This window comes from Crinia signifera, chromosome 1, assembly GCF_055691185.1.
Source record: "Crinia signifera chromosome 1, ASM5569118v1, whole genome shotgun sequence".
Lineage (NCBI taxonomy): Eukaryota > Metazoa > Chordata > Amphibia > Anura > Myobatrachidae > Crinia > Crinia signifera.
This window is the reverse complement of record NC_139217.1, coordinates 417,373,865-417,391,238: the sequence shown is the minus strand read 5'-3', so window position 1 is coordinate 417,391,238 and position 17,374 is coordinate 417,373,865. Positions and strand designations below refer to the sequence as shown.

The window sequence follows — 17,374 nt, the reverse complement described above, 5'->3', positions numbered from 1 at the left end:
CCTCGTAATAAATTTCAGTTAATTTTGCAGATGAATCTGTATATTTCTCATAATCTTTATCACCCAAGCAATTCTGTCCATCACATAGTATGAAGAAAGTGAGAAAAACAGACTGTGCCTCCTAATAATTTCCATAAACTACTTTATTATTGGTTACGTTCACACTTAAAGTTCACTTTCCCAGCTTAAAATATAAAACAGATAATCCAAAATTGTTTCCACCATAATGGTGTCTTTCAGAAAAAAATAATCAAAACAATGACATCTAGAAAGCACCCATCAGGAGTCCAAAGAATTATTTTTGTTTAGCAATGGTACAGTACCATCCTTTAAGATGTTCCTCTGGTCTTGGTCTCACTGTGGATGACAAGTGGAACACCTTCTTACTCAAAAGATTTAAGTAAATGAGCACTACAAATTCCAGATTGGCAGAGCTTGCGGCAAGGAGTTACTCTGGTTTGGATTCCAGGGTTCAGACTGCTCCAGTTTTAACCAGTGACACCCATTTCTACATCTCTTAGATCTGTCAAAAGGTGCGTACACACGGGGCGATTTTGTGTAATATCGCAGGAAATATGGTCGCTAATCGACCATATTGCCCACGATGGGAGTGTGCACCGGCGATATATCGGAACATGCTCCTGTGACTAGCTGATTACCACTGCCGGGCTCCCCCGGCAATTCCTTTTTCATCAGCGACCATCTCTGGTCGCTGATGAAAATGAGAAACTGAGCAATATATTGCTCAGCCATATATTGCTCAGCTATATATGGCTGAGCAATATATCTCCCCCGTGTGTACGGGGCTTTACTGTTGCTTCCCATCTCCATCTCTGTTCTCTGTCAGCTAATTCCCTATTTTGTACTTTATTCTTTCTGCTTTCTACCTTGGTCCAATTCTCCCTGCCTCACATTAATTGTAGCTGAACCTAGAGAAAGCATAGGTAAAGTATAGAGATACCGTAACATAGAGCTGGGGTTTGCTGTGAAAATTGTAATTTAAATGTAAAATATACAATATTTAAAAATTACATCAAATACAAATTAATTAAATATGAACATATTTTAAACTTAGATTTGAGTGAGGTATTTTGTTTCTGTGCAGGGAAAATACTGACTGCTTATTTTTACACTGCAATATAGATATCAGTTTGAAGAACACACCCCACCCAAATCTAACTCTCTGCACATGTTACATCTGCCCCACCTGCAGTGCACATGGTTTTGTCCATCAGAGAGCGAATTTGCCTTTGCTAGTGAACCAGAATAATCCCCCTAATCCCTACCGCTGAGCCTCTCTTCAGGGCTGAAACCCTAATCCTATCCCTAATGCCGGCAATGTCGAAAATGTACCCATCAACATTCTGTCTACATGTTGTCTTGAACTTTAAATTGTTGGCATTGGGGTGTTGACATTATCAATATTGACAAAGTTATTGTCAACCTTTAGACTACACCACTCCCCTCCAGTGCTTTTCCTACCTTTACCCATCCTTACCTTCCCCCGTTCCATGCATATGCATTCATGGTTCACATGTGAAGTATGGAATAAGTATTGCATAGAAATAAGACGACATGAAGCCTAATTATTTTCATTGTTATTGATATTAGATAATGCACAAAAATAGCAAATCATTTGCATATTGTGTTGCATTACAGTATGATATATGAGTAAAATAATGAGGATGGTCTGATTAATATGTCTACATGGATGAGCAAAGACTGTCCTTTCAGTGCTTTGCATTTGTTACACACAGGTTAAAGCTTAGATTGTAAATTGCAAGTAAAGAGAATTAAACATTTAGTATCTGTGATATATAAGAAATGATATATAAAGCCATTTTTTCACTTTGAAATATTAATCTGAAATGCATAAAATCCATTCCACTCACCAGTAATCAATCCTACACAATAAGACATGAAAAACATAATAGTCACATAATCTTCCTCCAGGAAACCCATTTGTTAAAGAAACAAAATACAAGAGTTTTGATCAATAGAAATTTGAACTCAATATCTGGCTCCACAGAAAAACAAATGTAAATGGAATTCCCTGCTTATCAATAATTCAATAGACCATTGTCAGTAGGGTATTTTATGGAGGACCTATACTATATCATATTCTCAAACTCCTCATACATCAAGCAGCATTCACTGTGGAGTAACTCCCCCATATGATACATATTACTAAAATTCATTATCCATTTTCTTTGGTGTCAGAGCTGAATATATTTCTCTGGGATTGAAGTGACAGCTGCTCCTGACGTGATGAATTGCTGTTGAGGTGGCTTCATTTTTCCCTGTTTAATAACTCTTGCTCTTTGATTTTTTTGTGTATGGATGTGTGTGTGTGCGTGTGTGTGTTTTTGTTTATGTGTGTACAGTAAGTGTATCTTACAAATTGTATTTCTTAAAACCTATTTCTTTATCTATTTTGATTCAAGTGTTCTGAAAAAGTGCACCGCTCCCTTAAGTTCTGCTGGACCCCATTACTAAGGGTTGTTGCAAAGTTACCATATCCCTTCATAAATGCGGTACCACCTGCTGAAGGGGGCATGGTCACACTGTCTTGGTTGCATGGCAGGGCCTCTTGGCAACCCATGCCCCCAGACATGCTGGGGCTTAGGTTCTATGTACCCCTGCAAAGTATAATATAAGATTAGATGGAAGGTAGTGCAGTAGGGACATTTATTGTGAAACACAACAGTATTCGGTGCTTTACACTGTGCTGGGACACACATTAATGATCACATCACATTATTTTCCCTTTTGACTTCTGTATGTATGTATGTATGTATGTATGTATGCAGTGGCGCCGGAACGGGGGGGGGCGAGGGGGCAGCTTGCCCCCCCCAAAATTCATGAGGCGCCAAAGCAGACGCCAGTGCGGAAGCCAGGGGAAGGAGACGTGACGTCTCCTTCCCCTGACTAGTGACCGTCCCATCGCGGCTCACGTGGGCGGGGGCTGACGATGCGGCCAGCGCGCGCCAAGCCCGTCCGCCCTCCCTCCCGCCCGGCGCTGCCCGGCCGTCCTCTCTGCTGCCCGGCCGCCCTCCCTCCCGCCCGGCGCTGCCCGGCGCTGCCCGGCTGCCCTCCCTCCCACCCGGCGCTGCCCAGCCGCCCTTCCGCCTGCAGAATCAAGGAGCCGCCCGACCACCCACCAAAGAGGTGAGCAAAATTAAGGAGCTGCCCAGCCTTCATTGGCCCTGTATTATCAGCATTGTCCCTGTATTCATTACAGGGACAATGCTGGCAATACAGGGACAATGCTGGCCTGTATTGCCAGCATTGTCCCTGTATTGCCAGCATTGACCCTGTATTGTCAGCATTGACCCTGTATTGCCAGCATTGTCCCTGTATTGGCAGCATTGTGCCCGTATTGCCAGCATTGTGCCTGTATTGCCAGCAGTGTCCCCGTATTGCCAGTAGTGTCCCCGTATTGCCAGCAGTGTCCCCGTATTGCCAGCATTGTGCCCGTATTGCCCGTATTGCCAGCAGTGTGCCCGTATTGCCAGCATTGTGCCCGTAGTGCCAGCATTGTGCCCGTATTGCCAGCATTGTGCCTGTATTGCCCGTATTGCCAGCAGTGTCCCCGTATTGCCAGCAGTGTCCCCGTATTGCCAGCAGTGTCCCCGTATTGCCAGCAGTGTCCCCATATTGCCAGCATTGTGCCCGTATTGCCAGCATTGTGCCCGTATTGCCCGTATTGCCAGCAGTGTGCCCGTATTGCCAGCATTGTGCCCGTAGTGCCAGCATTGTGCCCGTATTGCCAGCATTGTGCCTGTATTGCCCGTATTGCCAGCAGTGTCCCCGTATTGCCAGCATTGTCCCTGTATTGGCAGCATTGTCCCCGTATTGGCAGCATTGACCCTGTATTGCCAGCATTGACCCTGTATTGCCAGCATTGTCCCTGTATTGCCAGCATTGTCCCCGTATTGCCAGCATTGTCATTGTATTGCCAGCAGTGTCCCCGTATTGCCAGCAGTGTGCCCGTATTGCCAGCAGTGTGCCCTTATTGCCAGCATTGTGCTCTTATTGCCAGCAGTGTCCCCGTATTGCCAGCAGTGTCCCCGTATTGCCAGCAGTGTCCCCGTATTGCCAGCAGTGTGCCCTTATTGCCAGCATTGTGCCTGTATTGCCAGCAGTGTCCCCGTATTGCCAGCAGTGTCCCCGTATTGCCAGCATTGTGCCCGTATTGCCCTGTGTATAATGCCCATGCATATATGCCGCTGCCCTGTGTATAATGCCCACGTGTATATGCCGCTGCCAGTGTGTATAGTGCCTGGGGGTAACATATAGCAATTTAGGGGGCGCCAAAATGAGATTATATCTTGCCCCCCCCCAACCTAAAAACGTTCCAGCGCCCCTGTATGTATGTATGTATGTCATACATAGTAATTAAGGCTGAAAAAAGACGTTAAATTATCGAGTTCAACCTATCTAACGTATAACTACTGACTTGAATAAGTCATATCTATAGGATTCCCTTAGTGGCCAAAAATGCTTCCAGTTTTGATTTAAATTCATTAACAGTAGTTGCTGTAATCACCCCCAACGGCAATGAGTTCCAGAATGTTACTGCTCTAATGGTTAAGAATCCTCTTCACAATTCAGTATGGAATTTCTTTTCCTCGAGCCTCAGTCAGGGCCGGCGCCACCACTAGGCAAATCTAGGCATTTGCCTAGGGCGACAGCCACTGGAGGGCGGCACTTCGCCCCTTGCCTCTCGCATGGAGGCTGCAGGGGTGTCCGTGCCGGGTACCTGCGGCACTGTGTGATCTGTCGGCGTGGTCCCTGCAGTGATGCGCGCTATCCGGCAGCCAGGCGGCGCGGGAAGCACTGCTAGGTTTGTAAACATTCTGCATGCTGATTTGCTGAGATTCAGCCAATCAGCGTGCGGCGAGTTTTCAAACCCATCAGCGCTTCCCGCGCCGCCGCCTGGCTGCCGGATTGCGCGCATCACTGCAGGGACGCCGCCGCCAGATCACACAGCTCCGCAGGTACCCCCCCCGTAAGCACCAGGGCGCCCCACCCCCCTCGCCTGGGGCACTCCGGTGCCTTGCACCGGCCCTGGCCTCAGTACTTGCCCGCGTGTCCTAAGTATAGGCCTGTTAGTGACCAATCATTTCCCAGTTCCATATGATTCCCAATCCTGTATTTGAACATACTAATCATATCGCATCTCAACCTCCATTTATTATTATTTTTTGTTATTATTATTACTATTATAAGACTTTATTCATTTAGTTATTTATATAACACCACAAGGGGTCCATGGCACTTTAGTTAAGCAAATACAGTGTGGATTAAAGAAAAAAAGTGACTTGCAGCTACATAGCATTGCAGGACATGGATGTGGATTGGAGCATTACCAGTCATAATGCCCAAATAAGCAAGAATTCCAATGTATAGATAGGGGTAAGTTCTATTGACGAAGGGATGTTGCCCATAACAATCAATCAGATTCTACTAGTTATTTTTTAGCACCTTCTAGAAGATAATAGATAGAATTTGATTGGTTGCCAATAGCAATATCCCATCTTCAATAGAACTCCCATCTTAGTAAATTTACCCCATACAGCGGTATTCAATACCGCTGGCGAGGGGGTTCGTACGCCGCAAAAACCCGTTGCTGTATTCAGTGATGGTACCGAATCCTCACCGGGAGAGGCCATTGAGGATACCCTTACACGGCGAGGTTCATCGCAATTGTGGCGAGCCCACCACAAAATGTGGCAAGCCTCACCATTTTAATGGCTACACTCATTGTTGCCACCTTGCTTCAGAGAATAAGCGAGGAGGCAGACGGCGAGTGAACCTTGTCTCACGGAACATGCAAGGATTCATTAAATACCCTGGAGGTGAGAGATCAGCACTTCTATGTGCCGATAACTAATCGACATGGCATTGAATACCCCTCATAGTATCTAGGTAGACAGTCAGCAGTTGGACCAAATATCGATGACATGCATTAGGTCAACAGGTTTAAAAGATTGAAGGCTAAAAGGTAGTACTTAAGGCCAACAGGTACAAAAGGTGGACATGATAATGGTCAGCACACATTTGGTCAATTGGAACCAGGAAACTGTGGCAAGCGAAGCATGGTGATCATCTAGACATGTTACAATAATTGTGGCCGCATATGTGTCAACATACAAAATGACACCCCATAAAAATATACAAAACTTCTGTCGACCTGTCAAGGGTTTTTGCCTCGGTGGAAAAGGGGTATTAGTAATTAGTATTAGTAATTAGTAATTACTAAGTATTAGTAATTAGTGTTAAGAAGATGAAGGTATAAGTGAGGAAAGGAAAAGCACATGAGGTAAGTGGGCACTATTCATGAGAGCTTACAGTCTAATATGGAAATATGGAATATCCATGGTTCAACAATACACCTAGTATATTTAACATTGTTTAGAAAGTCTTCTTGCAGAATTGATTCAATGCCAAACCCTTTCTCAACTAACCATTGCTGCCTACTTGTTCAGTGGTTCAGAGCGGATGTGGCTAACTTTGAAGGCAGCCATGAATGCTGGATTCATGTATCACCTTAGGGTAATGTGAGGTTCCGTATAGCTAATGCCAGGATTTATGTGGGATCAGTTGTCTGCAAGTAGCAATCGGTGCCAACACTGCCTGACTCAACTATCATCATTGGCTCTTGCACCAATGCTATATGCAACAGATCTATCCAAATCAGGCTACCTCACCATGCATGCAATTCAGAATCACATTGAGCTTTAGCTATCTGTCTTCAGCACTTCCATAACACTTCCACAAGACAGATCTCTTACACATTGCTGCCCAGTTTCAGACATTTCATGGAAACACAGGTTCAGTAGATGTCCATCTTGTTCAGAATAGGATTGATGTCTCGAACATGGGTACTCTGTCTTACTTGGTTTGTGATATATCCTGTTTAGTTCATCTTTGCCTTGCTCTGCTCCATGCTGCCAATCAGTCCCGTGTAGCTCTGAGCATTGCTGACTGATTGCAGCACCTGTGTAAGTTCAGCCTGCAGCAGAGATCTCCAGTAACCCTTCGGTGCCCTCTTCCAGGTCTCACATCTGATTTGTTCTGCCTGAGGCTTTCTGTATCCATGCCATGTATTTTGGATTACCCACCTTCCTGACAGCCAATCCTTGTAGCACATGAGGGATAAATATCCTGCATTCAGGACCAGTGATTGCTTTCAGCAACATCATACGAAGACATCTGTTTGTGGTCACTCCTGCCGGTCTAGGTACCTTGTTCCTGTATGCTGCCAGTGTGTGTATTTTATTTGCTGGTGCTCAGCTTCTAAATCGCACCGGTACTTGTTTCCTATCTGGGCGCCCGTCGCGGGCATCGCGGGTACATTTATGTATGGCCGCGACGCGACCGACGCGATGCCCGCGATTTCCCATTGAAACCAATGTTAAACTTGGAAATCGTGTCGGTCGCGTCGCGGCCGGCCATAAATGTACCCGCGATGCCCGCGACGCGATGCTCACGATTTCCCATAGGAATCAATGTTAAAAGCCGCGATGGACCCGATTTTACTGTTAAATGCCTCAATCCACCCGATTTGGCCATAGGAATCAATGTTAAATGGGCCACAGAGCCCATTAACCCTTAAATGTCCCCCCAAATTTTTGACGCCACCCCACGATCGACGCCAACCCGAAGCGTGGCGAGCGCAGCGAGCCCGCGAGGGGCGGCGGTACGCGTCCTCCGACCTTTTCATGCCCTACTATCCACTAGGGCGTGGTGTGAGAATATAATAGTGTGGCGAGCGCAGCGAGCCACCGAGCCCGAAGCGTGGCGAGCGCAGCGAGCCCCGCGAGGGGACGCGGATACCTTCACTGTGAAGGCCGCGAGGGGACGCGCATAATTGTGCAGGTATCCGCGTCCCCTCGCGGGGCTCGCTGCGCTCGCCACGCTTCGGGCTCGGTGGCTCGCTGCGCTCGCCACACTATTATATTCTCACACCACGCCCTAGTGGATAGTAGGGCATGAAAAGGTCGGAGGACGCGTACCGCCGCCCCTCGCGGGCTCGCTGCGCTCGCCACGCTTCGGGTTGGCGTGGATCGTGGGGTGGCGTCAAAAATTTGGGGGGACATTTAAGGGTTAATTGGGCCTAATTCAGGGTTAATATGGCCAAATCGGGTCAATTGAGCCATTTAACAGTGAAATCGCGGTCAATCAGCCTTTTTAACATTGTTCCCTATGGGAAAATCGCGGTGATCGCGGTCATCGCGGGCATCGCGACCATCCAATTTTACCCGCGATGCCCGCGATGACCGCGATCACCGCGATTTTTACCCCCAATGACCGCGATTTTGATCGTGGGCGCCCAGATAGGAAACAAGTACCATCGCACCTGCACTACTTGTCCATGCCTGACCTCCAAGCCACACCTGGTATCCTGCTCCTGTCCGTCTCCCATATGCTCCCCGGATGCTGTTCACCTCCCAGTCGCTTACCGGACTCTGCACGGCTTTCCAGCTGCTTACCAGTCATTCACGTATTCACCAACCTGCCACAGCCGCCATTAGCATATTATCATATTCTAGATTCTGTTTGCTTGTTTATGTTTCAAAAAATCTCTTATTTACATGCTTCTTTACTGTAGACTGTTGTTACATGCTTCTTTACTGTAGACTGCAGGAAATTGAAGATGTATGACAGAGATTTACTGTATACACCAACCAATATACACACTAAAACTAGATCTATTATAACCTTCCACCGGATACATATGATGCAGTGGAACTATATACAGTACACCTCAATATCTGGTGGTGGGGGGGGGGGGGGGGGGGTATTCAATTATCCATGGAATTGTATAGACTTCTTCATGTTATTAAAGGTGCATACACACTGGGCGTTTTTGCCCAGCAGTTAAAAACAACTACAATATGAATAATGCCATGCATTTCTGGCACATGCCGTAGAACGGAGCTTTTGCACAGAGGCCTGGCACCTTTGCTAGGCCCCTCAAGCTGGGTACACACTAGATTATATGTCGCCTGGTTCCATGTACCCATGATAAGCACACACCCACGGGTCGCTAGCAACATCCCCCAACAGCCCTGCAGCAGGGATGATGGGGCATATTGCTAGCAAGGGCATGTTGCAGAATGAAGTATGTCAAGTAGCTCTTCATGATCCACAAGGCAATATTAAGGGCCTCATTGGTCTGCAGCTGAAAATGTTCAAGGGCCTATTATAAGAATGTCTGCGGTACCCCAATGAAGGGGTCCCACCCTCCAGAACTTACCTGTCCAGGCTGAAGGTGGGTTAGTTTTGTATTTGCAAGGGGCAAAACAAAAGAAAGTAAACGCTTTTTGGGCGCACTCTTTGAAAATGTAAAGTATATTAATTAATATTTAAGACATAACTTTTAATGTGGACTTGTTAAGATATAATGGCATGACGCATGAGTACAATAAAAATTGTTCTGAGTCTCTTGTTTGTTTTTGTTGTGTGGTACTAATGTATAATAATTACTGATATAAATATCAATTTTTAAAGTTTTACCACACGTATAATTTATCATTTGTTGCATGTGATCATCAAAGGTATAATAACCAGAGTGACCTAAAGGTGGCAAAAATGAGTTAGTTGCCCCAAACTGTTACACAGGTTGGGGTGTCAGCGACCCCACGTTACTGGGTGGCTCTATAGGTGAGCTAAAAAAAGGTACAATTAATGCCTGTATTGGCCGACAAAATTTATTATTTTTGAAATCGAGCAGTAGGCGGCTCCTGTGCTGTCTGTCTGTTGACTGGGATACCTAGGTATAGTACCACACCTGGACTTCTCCAGGGGTCACCCACCTGGATACTGCCCTGGCCCTTCACTGCTTGGCTTCCAAGTTCGAGACGGGTTTGGGCACACCAGTGAGGTATGGTGGTATATTTAATGTGAATTATGTCACGACCCAACAGCCCAGGTTAACTGCTGGATAACATCCAAAAACCGGAAATAAACCCAAATAATTTGGGACAAAAAGGCAAAAGATTTGAGTATATGTCACACAGCTGCATCAGGTACCATAAGCGTACAGTTTACAGATGGGTCATTCGCGGCAAGTAGTAAGGAAAAAATAAATAAAAAATAATAATAATAATAATAAGCTGGATGTACTGAGTAGGTATCATATGACAGGTTTGCAATAGCTAGATTATTTATACAGCTTTGGTTCCAGTGTCTATGTCATACAATTATTGTTACCATATACACATGGTTTGGTTATAACTGCAAAGGATTAGTCAAAGGTATTGATACATTTTGTTTGAAAATCTGACATTAAGTCACAGTGTATCCTAAGTGCAATGTGGATGAGCTTTGATCCTTCAGAGGCACAGTGACTTGCTGGTAATTGATGGCTGGGTGCAGGTATTTGAACACTGCAGCCTAATCACTCAAAATAAAGGTAAACCTGGATATAACGACTGATGCAATAGGTGTCAAATATAGTCAATTTAAGCAGCTGTCAGATATAGTCAATTTAAGCAGCTAAGAGAGCCTGGCGTTAAACACATAAGAATATACAAGTATGATACTAGCGTTCGTTAGAGGAGTGTACCACAGCTGAAAATCCAGACTGTGGCAACTCCTGTACCTTATCCCCTAGCGTGCCGGCTGGGGGGAAGGATCCAGAGAGCCCGATAGCTGGGATGGTAAAGGCTGTCCGTAGCCGAGATGCGGCTGGGGAAGTGCGGCGATGCGTCCTGATTGCTGTGTAAATGCCAGCATTGGCTTGTGGTCACTTCAGGTACCGCCGTACCTCGCGGCGGGCGTCAGGATGCGTACTTGCGGTTTGGAAGTCGGCTGTATGCAGGGGGATTGGGAAGGGAGAGCCAGGTCCGTCTTGCTCGAGTGGGGGTAACGTGGGGCGCCTGCTTGAACACGTGTTTCGCCTCCTTGGCTTCTTCATGCAGCGCCATCTTGTTTGAGGGCAACTGCCCTTTATTCTGATTCCTGACCAATGGTATTAGATAGTCTCTGATTGACAGTTTTGACAGCCAATGGGCTGTTTGCTGGTGTCTGTGATTGTAGATTCATCACAGATTTTACAATTTAAGCTGGTTATCGCTTTTAAAAGAATGTTTATTCTGGTAGATTCCAGCGGAGAATTGCATGCTTTTTGTGATTATGGTAGTTTATTCTATACTTAATATTTTGATATTTTAGTTTGTAAATTTTTTAAATAATTTTTATTTTATTAATTTTTATTAATAGTTATTTAGTGTTTTTAAGTTTTTTTGAGATTTATTGATTTTTAATTTTTTATTTTTAATTATTTATTATTTGGTTTTTTTATATGGTTCATTCATATTAGTATTGGTGACATACTACAGTTGAGGAGAAAGGACAGACTCTTAACCTAGAGGAGATATGTTGAGATTTGGATTATTCTAAGATGCCCTGGTTGACATTGTGGAGGGAGGGGTATAATCATTATGGGAGATGTGCAGAGGTTAGCAATGTTCAGACAGAAAACAGAAACATAGATGGACCTGATTCGACAATAGGCATAAGGCATAGAGAGAAACATGATTGAACCATAGCTGCTCATGTGAAATATCATAAATGGATAGCTGGAACTTTGATTATGGTTCGGGCTTTCGATGGTGACCTTGGCGTGAGGTGATAGGTAGCTTGATTATCGATGCGTGCACTGTGACTAGATTGGACATTTTGTTAAGTGCACTGTGTATCGTGGTAGGTTGGGGACAGTTTACATAGAAGAAATAAATATATAGATTTAGAATTTGTTGAATAAATAGATAATTATCGAGCCTTTGATTGTGACAGTGATGTGGATTGTGGGGGGACCGATGTATCGGAGTTAGGTGGGATGTGATCCCAGATGTGCGGTTGTTGCTGGATGAAAATGCATGATTGCATGCACGTGAAAAAACGTGAAAAACTAAAACTAAATACTAGCAAATTAGTGAAGAGGTGAATAATGGTGGGGATGGAGTGATATAGCTTCTAGATGGGTTGGATGATACCCACCTAGAATAGGTGAAGTGATTTAGGATTAGGTTAAGTGCTCAATTGTGGCTGGTGTTTTAGATTGGTTGGATAGTAAAGAACTTTGATTATGATGGCAAACCTTTAGACTGGGTCAGACTGGTTACCGTGACACTTTAGGTTGGTTTAAGAAAAGACCCATATTTAATATCCTCATTTAGTCCATGTGGGGCTAGTGATCCCAGGCGAAAGATCCATTTACTCTCTTTTTGGAGTAATGTCACATTAAGGTCTCCTCCTCTTTGGCCCAAATGGATCTGTTCTAGACCGCAAATGGAGAATCCCTTTGGTTTACCATTGTGGGCTCGGTAGAAGTGCCGGGCCACGGTGGTAAGTTGTTTCATTTTTGAGATGTCCGTAGGGGCGTTTCGAATATTGCCCAAATGTTCCAATGCCCTTGACTTCAACATGCGCGAGGTCATTCCTACATAGCGCATGTTGCATTCACATGTGATGCAATATATCACATTTTTACTTTTGCAATTGAAATACTCTCTGATTGGGATAGTTTGACCGTGTTTGTCCAGTATCTCTTTGGTTTTATTAATGTACTGACACACCTTACAGTTCCCACATGGATAACTGCCTTTGGGTAAAGTTGGTCTTGATTTCTCTCGAGTGAGATGACTCCGTACCAGTTGGTCTTTCAGATTTGGGGCCCGCCTCCAGCTCATATCTACAGTGGGTTTAAGATTGACTGCAAGGTCATCATCACTCATGATTATAGGCCAATGTTTTTGAATGATACTTTTTATCTGTCGCCATTCAGAGCAGAAATTCCCTACAAATCTGATAGTCTTGTCTGTGGCTTTTGGCGGAGTTTGTGCCTTCTGAAATAGGATTTTAGAGCGATCCGTTGTCTGGATATTTTGTTGTGCTTTTTTTATTGACCTGTTGGAGTATCCTCTAACCTTAAGTCTCTCAGCAAGTTCTTTGCTTTTCATCTTGAATACTTCGTCACTTGAACAGTTTCGTCTTAGTCTTAAATACTCACCCTTTGGAATGTTGGTTATTGTGGGTGGGAAGTGAGCACTGGATTGGTGTAGTAGAGTATTCGTGGCCGTGGTTTTTCTGAAGAGCTCTGTTTCAATTTTGTTGCCTTCCCCTCTGTAAATTCTCAAGTCCAAGAATGTGATACTTGAGTAGTTGTGTTCATATGTTAATTTTAGGTTTAATGAGTTTTTGTTCAGATGATCCACAAATTGAATTAACAACTGTTCAGAACCCTTCCAAATCAGGAGGATATCGTCTATGTACCTCATCCATGTGGTGATACTGCTTTCATAGACGGGGTAGTTGTCATTGAACACGTGTTCACGTTCCCACCACCCAAGGAAGAGGTTTGCATATGTTGGGGCACAGGCCGCGCCCATAGCAGTACCTCTCCCTTGGATGTAGTACCGACTGTTGAAGATAAAATAATTTTTCTTGAGGACAAAGTCCAGTAATTCCAATAGGAAACTGTGGAAGTCATCAGTTTCTTCCATTGCAAGGAAGTATTTAACTGCTTCGATTCCTAGATCGTGTTGTATGCTTGTATAAAGTGACTCCACGTCCATGCTCACTAGGTACTCATCATCCTCCAGGTGTATTTCATTAAGTTTCCTTAGCACATCTGCTGTGTCTTGTGTATATGAAGGTAAAGAGAGTACATGTTTTCTTAAATGTGTGTCGAGAAAGATACAGGCTTGTTCAATGAGGGCACCATTACCTGACACTATAGGTCGTCCGGGTGGTTCATTGATGTTTTTGTGGACCTTGGGTAACATATAAAAGGTCTCAATCCTAGGATGTGGGGTTTGGAGGAATTGATGTTCACTTTTGGAGATGACATTGTTATTTCTAGCTTTGTCTATGATCCGATCATATAAGATCTTAAAATTGGAGGTGGGGTCAAACAGGGTCTTAGTATAGCATGTGATGTCATTTAGCTGTTTGTCAGCTTCCTTCAGGTATAATTGCAGGGGCCAGATGACAATATTGCCACCTTTATCTGATGGTTTCAGTATTACGTCTTCCCACTGTTTTATCTCCTGAATGGCCTTCCTTTGTGCTCTTGTGATATTGCTCTTGTACATTTTGTTGGTTCTTAAATGCAATTTATCCAAGTCCCTTGAGACCAAATTTGTGAATATCTGTACTTCTGGACAGATATTGGTGGGGGGAAAAAAAGTAGATCTTTTTTTACACCTGGGTCTGGTTGGTGATTCATTTGGCTCCTCCTCATTCTCCAAATCTTCCAGAATGGTGATTGCTTCCAGTTCTTGGCTAGTCCATGTGGAGGCTTGTGTTTCATACTGATCTTTCTTGGCATGAAATTTCGTGAGGAGTAGCTTCCGGCCAAAAAGTTGAAGGTTAGTCTCCCACTGAAATCTATCAAAGTTGGATGTTGGACAAAAGGTTAGTCCCTTTTGTAGCACTTCTTGTTGAGCTTCTGATAGTATGTGTGAGGATAGATTTATTATCTGTAGCTTTGATATGCTCGTTCCTTGGGTTGTCTGTCCCGTTGGGGATAGCGGTTTGGAGTTTGTTGTTCCCATCTTGGTCTGTCCCTTCTTCCTCTTTGTGTGGCTCCGTCTGGTCTTTCTTTTTGTTTTTGGCCTCTGTTGCCCCGGCCAAAATCTAAAAAAGGTTCAGTGGTGTGGTAGACTGTAGTAGATGGTTGGGTTCGTTGAGTCTGATTCGAAGATCTGCTAGATGTGGCAGTCACTGGCGGTAGATTATCGTCACTATAATCTTCTACACTTGATAATTCTGTATCGGATGTAGATGGTGGATATCTGGGGTTTTCTCTTCTGAAGTTTCTTCTAGTCCAATTGAAAACACGGCCTGATTGGAAGTCTATTTGATCTCTTTGAAACTTGGTTTTCTTTCTCTCAATTATAGTTTTTTCGTAGTCTTCCAGATCCTTTTTGTTTTTTTCAAAATTTAGTTGGAATGCCGGGGTTTGTTCCCAAGGTTCAAGTTTTTTACCTAGGATTTCTATTTCCTTGGAGATTGCTTCCAAAGTTAGGTTATTATGTTGAATTAGAATGCTCATCAGCTCCTGAGAGCATTTCAATAGACTGTTCTCCCACTCTCGTTTTAGGTTCTCAGTGCAAAGCTCAAAAGCTGGGAATGTCCTAGGGCGAAGTCCTCGTGGTGTGATCTTGAGTCTACAATAATTCTCGAGACTGGTAAGGTCCCAGTTTGTTCTGATTTGGCGTTGTAGGGTATACTTAAGTTTACTGAGGTCATCAGTCCAATTGGAATCTGGTATGGTGTCGTTCAGGCTATTGGGAAAAATGCTGTCTAGGTTGTCCGTTCTCCTCTTCTGTTGTAGTTCTTGTTTGAGACTGAAATTAGACATTGACTTGGGTAATTGAGATGGTCCTTAGGAAAAAGAAGATCTAATATCTTGGGGTTAACGTACAAGTCCAACTTTTTCTGTGCGAATACTGAAATTGCGTGCTGGATCCTTGGAGCTGAGATAGACCTCAGTATGATTTGGTGCAAGGAAGAAGTGGGAAAGGACCCGCACAGCTGAAACAATTATTAAATTGATATTATTTAAACCAATTTATTGTAACCAACATAAGAAACCACATAAACTAAAATGCCGGTGGTTATATGGTTGGTGGTGCGCCCAGCGTTCAGTAACAATAACTGAGGGTGGGTTAGTTTTGTATTTGCAAGGGGCAAAACAAAAGAAAGTAAACGCTTTTTGGGCGCACTCTTTGAAAATGTAAAGTATATTAATTAATATTTAAGACATAACTTTTAATGTGGACTTGTTAAGATATAATGGCATGACGCATGAGTACAATAAAAATTGTTCTGAGTCTCTTGTTTGTTTTTGTTGTGTGGTACTAATGTATAATAATTACTGATATAAATATCAATTTTTAAAGTTTTACTACACGTATAATTTATCATTTGTTGCATGTGATCATCAAAGGTATAATAACCAGAGTGACCTAAAGGTGGCAAAAATGAGTTAGTTGCCCCAAACTGTTACACAGGTTGGGGTGTCAGCGACCCCACGTTACTGGGTGGCTCTATAGGTGAGCTAAAAAAAGGTACAATTAATGCCTGTATTGGCCGACAAAATTTATTATTTTTGAAATCGAGCAGTAGGCGGCTCCTGTGCTGTCTGTCTGTTGACTGGGATACCTAGGTATAGTACCACACCTGGACTTCTCCAGGGGTCACCCACCTGGATACTGCCCTGGCCCTTCACTGCTTGGCTTCCAAGTTCGAGACGGGTTTGGGCACACCAGTGAGGTATGGTGGTATATTTAATGTGAATTATGTCACGACCCAACAGCCCAGGTTAACTGCTGGATAACATCCAAAAACCGGAAATAAACCCAAATAATTTGGGACAAAAAGGCAAAAGATTTGAGTATATGTCACACAGCTGCATCAGGTACCATAAGCGTACAGTTTACAGATGGGTCATTCGCGGCAAGTAGTAAGGAAAAAATAAATAAAAAATAATAATAATAATAATAAGCTGGATGTACTGAGTAGGTATCATATGACAGGTTTGCAATAGCTAGATTATTTATACAGCTTTGGTTCCAGTGTCTATGTCATACAATTATTGTTACCATATACACATGGTTTGGTTATAACTGCAAAGGATTAGTCAAAGGTATTGATACATTTTGTTTGAAAATCTGACATTAAGTCACAGTGTATCCTAAGTGCAATGTGGATGAGCTTTGATCCTTCAGAGGCACAGTGACTTGCTGGTAATTGATGGCTGGGTGCAGGTATTTGAACACTGCAGCCTAATCACTCAAAATAAAGGTAAACCTGGATATAACGACTGATGCAATAGGTGTCAAATATAGTCAATTTAAGCAGCTGTCAGATATAGTCAATTTAAGCAGCTAAGAGAGCCTGGCGTTAAACACATAAGAATATACAAGTATGATACTAGCGTTCGTTAGAGGAGTGTACCACAGCTGAAAATCCAGACTGTGGCAACTCCTGTACCTTATCCCCTAGCGTGCCGGCTGGGGGGAAGGATCCAGAGAGCCCGATAGCTGGGATGGTAAAGGCTGTCCGTAGCCGAGATGCGGCTGGGGAAGTGCGGCGATGCGTCCTGATTGCTGTGTAAATGCCAGCATTGGCTTGTGGTCACTTCAGGTACCGCCGTACCTCGCGGCGGGCGTCAGGATGCGTACTTGCGGTTTGGAAGTCGGCTGTATGCAGGGGGATTGGGAAGGGAGAGCCAGGTCCGTCTTGCTCGAGTGGGGGTAACGTGGGGCGCCTGCTTGAACACGTGTTTCGCCTCCTTGGCTTCTTCATGCAGCGCCATCTTGTTTGAGGGCAACTGCCCTTTATTCTGATTCCT

General features: G+C 44.0%; 2 pseudogenes; both read right to left on the bottom strand.

Moving 5' to 3' along the window:
* Nucleotides 1–9,787: 9,787 nt before the first annotated feature.
* On the bottom strand, nt 9,788–9,906 carry LOC146040628 (5S ribosomal RNA; annotated as a pseudogene).
* A 6,282-nt stretch (nt 9,907–16,188) lies between these two features.
* Nucleotides 16,189–16,307, bottom strand: LOC146040617 (5S ribosomal RNA; annotated as a pseudogene).
* Nucleotides 16,308–17,374: the final 1,067 nt, after the last annotated feature.